General features: G+C 46.6%; 1 protein-coding gene across 1 annotated transcript in view; it reads right to left on the minus strand.

Annotated features, from left to right (window-relative positions):
• Positions 1-5,000, minus strand: part of LOC130374922 (B-cell lymphoma/leukemia 11B-like) — an 18,221-nt gene that overhangs the window by 1,150 nt on the left and 12,071 nt on the right. The window lies entirely within an intron of this gene.

Below are 5,000 nucleotides of genomic sequence, written 5' to 3' on the forward strand. Positions count from 1 at the left end.
GTTTTCCCTTTCATCCCACCGCTAGGCATGTGCCACGTTGCTGCATCCCTACTCCGAAAGTGACTGCGAACGCAAACACTGCCGCGAAGGCCGCGCTGCCTGTGAGTTGTCCTGTTTGTACACAGCACGAGGGAAGGTCGGTTCTGTCTCCGCCACTGCCCTCAGAGCCCTCTTCGCTTATCCAGATCCACTGAGAACAAACCGCGTGTTTACCCCTCCAAACACACTGGAGGTTTTGGGGGTTTTCGGCGTCCAATTAAGGCGGGTATAATTCTAAACCATCCAGAGCCAATGCATGCTTGTAATACTTGCCTAGCAGCCGTGCTGGTATTGCGGGTACACATCGCTGCATAGCCCCCGACATATCGCCACCGTGACAATTATTCTTGCCCACTTGCCCCATCTGTGTTGTTCTTGTACGAGTGACAGAGAGAGAGAGGACAGAGCACTCTGTGTGTGTGCGTGTGTGTGTGTGTGTGTGTGTGTGTGTGTGTGTGTGTGTGTGTGTGTGTGTGTGTGTGTGTGTGTGTGTGTGTGTGTGTGTGTGTGTGTGTGTGTGTGTGTGTGTGTTTCTTGCCTGCGTGTGTATGTGAGTGTTTGTTTGTGTGCGTGTGTGTTAAAGGATTTGCCTCTTGTTCTGCCTCGCACCACGTTTCAATAATATTTACGTGTATTTCTGTGTACTCTCTCTAACCATGTCTGCGGGCAGGGCTGGAGGGTGTGTCTCCGTGTGTGTGTAGCTGTGTGTGCGCCTGTGGAGGACGGAGTCGAGGTGTGAAGGAGGAGGGGGAGGATGGGGACGGCACTTTGAGAGAAAGGCACAAAAACCACCAGCAGAAGAGCGTCAGGGGGTTTGTCATGGTGCCCCCCCAACCCCCCATGTCATAGACAAGTGATCCAGGGGGAAGTGTAGGGGTGTGTTTAGGGGGGTGTGGTGTGTGTGTGTGTGTGTGTGTGTGTGTGTGTGTGTGTGTGTGTGTGTGTGTGTGTGTGTGTGTGTGTGTGTGTGTGTGTGTGTGTGTGTGTGTGTGTGTGTGTGGATTGGGGGGGGGTGGTGGCTTGTGTCCTGAGAGGGGTTCAAAGCAGGGCCAGAGTCGTGCTCACACAGCAAGACATCAGCCGCTTGCTGGCTGATGACACGCATCATTCTTCACACACACATGTCACACGCACACACACACATACACACTCATAAACAGCCACACATGTTGGACATGCGACATACACAGAGCCTCAAGATATGTGTATGCATATGTGAGTGGTTGCACTCACCACACATGTGTGTGTCTGTGTACGTGCTTGTGTGTGTGTGTGTGTGTTGCACACACACACACACACACACACACACACACACACACACACACACACTCACACACACGCACACGCACACGCACACACACAAACACATTCAGTGCATGCATCAGCAAAAGAATCTTGAGAAAAAAAAGAGGTCAAAAATGGGCCATTTTTCATTCAAATTATAGATTTGTGTGCACGCAGGTGCAAGTGCGATTGTGCACGTGTGTGCGGGTGCATGTCTGTGTGCGCCTGTGTATGCGTGTGCGTTTCTCTAAGAGTTCAATGTGCTTGCCTTGCAGCATGTTTGCAGGATAAGCAAGCAGACGCCACGGCCAAACAGGATGTTATAAACACAGAGAGGCTTGAACATCAAGCCGGGCGAGCAGCAGCAAGTGACAAGAGATGGCTAAAGGTTAACTCTACAAGGACTTCACTCTCGCGGCTACCCAGGACATTTACGTTAACCTGTGTGTGTGTGTGTGTGTGTGTGTATATGAGTGTGTGTGTGTGTGTGTGTGTGTGTGTGTGTGTGTGTGTGTGTGTGTGTGTGTGTGTGTGTGTGTCTGTGTGTATGTGTGTGTGTGTGTGTGTGTGTGTGTGTGTGTGTGTGTGTGTGTGTGTGTGTGTGTGTGTGTAGGTCAGTGGTGGACAGTAACGAAGTACAAGTATTTTGTTACTGTACTTGAGTAACTTTTTAGCGTATCTATACTTTACTCGAGTATCATTATTTTGTGAGACTTTATACCTTTTCTCAACTACATTTCATAGGGGAAAATCATACTTTTTACTCCACTACCTTCCAAAAACCTGTCGTTCCATCAACGTTCCTTTCCACGACATGCCTGCGTGACCATAGACACAGCTAACCATTGCGGACGTCACGGAGCCTAAACAACGTCAACATTTAACCTAGAAACACCATGTCAAGCTTAAACGTTATATACGTTAAAATTATTAATCGATTGGAAATATGATAGTTATATATCAAGCGTTTGTCTGTGGGGACCCCCGTTTATATGGCTAGAAGCTAGTAGCTTTCTACATATCCTGGTGTGCCGGTAGAAGTGTAATGCTAAAAACAATGCTTGCCGGTCCAATAGTATATGTCCAAGGGAGGACCATCAGATCAGTGTCACTCAAACCTCTGCACCAGTCGTATCATTTTATGCATGACTACACACACACACACACACACACACACACACACACACACACACACACACACACACACACACACACACACACACACACACACACACACACACACACACACACACACACACAATTTAACTCTTTTTAGGTCGCAGGGGGTGAGACTGTACAAACTCAACATCTATGTGGCTTTACTAAAACACATTTACATACCTCACTCTGCTCTACAGCACTCACTTTCTGCAGGAAATGCATTTTCTAGTTTCAGATGATTTCAGTATCAGATATCACAAATAGAAAACATTGTATTTAGAGTGTTGTTAGTGTTTTTTTTAACCTTAAATTGACTGAGTGTATAAAGGACATAGCAAGACATTGGAACTACATTACACCAAATAACGTAGTATTTGAAGCCAGGTACTTTTATACTTTTACTCAAGTCGAAGTTTAAAGGGAGTACTTCCACTCTTACTGGAGTAATATACCACTCTAGGTATCTCAACTTTTACTCAAGTAAGTGCCCTGAGTACACTGGTGTAGGTGCAGGTATACATGTGTGCCTGCACTGGCTAATAATTACTTGTGCACACACAGAGAGAGGATGCAGATTGTGTGTTTTGTGTGCAAGTGTGTGTATGTGTGTGTCTGCGTGTGAACTGCACTGGACTTAATTAGACCTATTAAATTTAATCTAATTTGGTGGAAACTTAAGACTTGCTTTGAGTGGCAATCGAATGCGTTGAACAAAGCTCTCTCCCTTGCTCCGTTTCATTTCTGGCTTTGAGTGTCTTTCGTGTTCCTGTTTCACTGCTGATAAGTAAAACGCTTTTAACACACAGGCTGCTGGCCGCGACGCTGGCATTTTTGGGTTTGCTGTCTGGTTTGGCCGGCTCTCTTACCGGCTGGCTGACTAACAGTGTGACTGACACGTTGGATTTCAGGATGACTCATCAAGTCCAATAAAAACAAATTCCTCATCACCCAATAGCTTCTCTGAAGCACCCGGCAGCCTCTTAGCAATACGCTACTTGATGAAAAATGTCGGGCTAGGGGTTCATTAGACAGTGAAACTACAATACGAGTTATAATTACCCACAGGTACTTTAGAATCCATGTCAATGAACGAAGTGCTCGGGAAATATTGTCAAACTTGATATTGATGCGGCCTCTTGACTGATGTCAGTGAAATAGACTGTTGTAATCAGGCTGCCTCTTCTTGGTTTAATTATGCAGTTCCATTCAGGGGTGATTAACTGCCTTCTATGGTTTGAATCCACTGGTCTTTATTTGTCTGAAATTACCGATGATGTTCGGCCGAGAATGGATGAAACGAGGGGCGGTGGAAACGCCTTACCGAAAAATTTGACTAAAGTGTCTAAAGAAGTTACTGATTTAATTTGAACTATATTGTTATTACACTACAATCCCTCGCCCTCAAATGGAAATAGCTAACAATATTCCAATCATACATCAAGATATTAAATTAAATTAATTCATCATCATCAGGTCAATTAGTTATGGCCCTGACAAATTAGAAATGCCTTTGGTGCGGCGCTCTTCCTCCTTTGTATAAAGGCTTTCTCAAGGTCTATATCTTACTACACTTTCTTTTATTATCATTTTTCTCCTCACAATCGATATCATATCACAAATGACTTATTCAGCGGCTCCCTGGCCTTCCTCCTCCCTCTTCGTCTCTGGAAGTCTCTGGAAGGCCGACCGCAAGAGCGCTAATCCCGGACATCCTACCCCAGCCCGACCGGGGCTGTGTGGGGTTGCTAGGAGGGGGGAGGTACATATCCAAAGTTATGATGGGAGACGGCCGCTAGGAGCGATATGTACCTCCCCCCTGTGGAGCCCTGCTGGCAGCGCTGGGCTTAGTCCCACCCCCCACAAGCCCTCAGCCAGATGAACTTACTTTACAATTAATCCCTTTCTCCGCACTGCACAGAGCAATGAATTTTAATCAGCTTTTTTCTTTCTGTCTTACTTTTTTCTTTGCTGCAGGATTTCCGATGCCGGCGCGCTCACACGCTCTCTCTCTTTCTATCGCTCACACACAGACACAATACACACACGCCGTGCAACACACAAAAGGACAACAGAGCATACACACACACACACACACACACACACACACACACACACACACACACACACAGACACAGAAGGACCACTGGCAACCATGCATGTGCACACTAGGGGCGGCTTCTCTATCACCTGCTGCCTTGCCGTGCAAAATTGGTTTCAGCAGAACAAGTCCTTCAGGCCTGTGTGTGTGCGTGTGTGTGTAGTGTGCGTGCACCCTCTTTTTGTCTGTCAGTCTTTCTGTCCGTCTGTCTGGGAGTGTGTGTGTGTGCGTGTGTGCGTGTGTGTGTGTGTGTGTGTGTGTGTGTGTGTGTGTGTGTGTGTGTGTGTGTGTGTGTGTGTGTGTGTGTGTGTGTGTGTGTGTGTGTGTGTGTGTGTGTGTGTGATGTTTCACTTTAAGCGCATGTGGGCTCAGCTCTCCGTCACTCTAATGAAATCATCCAGAATGCATTAATCCTTCC

This window comes from Gadus chalcogrammus, chromosome 21 (genome assembly GCF_026213295.1).
Source record: "Gadus chalcogrammus isolate NIFS_2021 chromosome 21, NIFS_Gcha_1.0, whole genome shotgun sequence".
NCBI classification, from domain to species: Eukaryota; Metazoa; Chordata; class Actinopteri; order Gadiformes; family Gadidae; genus Gadus; species Gadus chalcogrammus.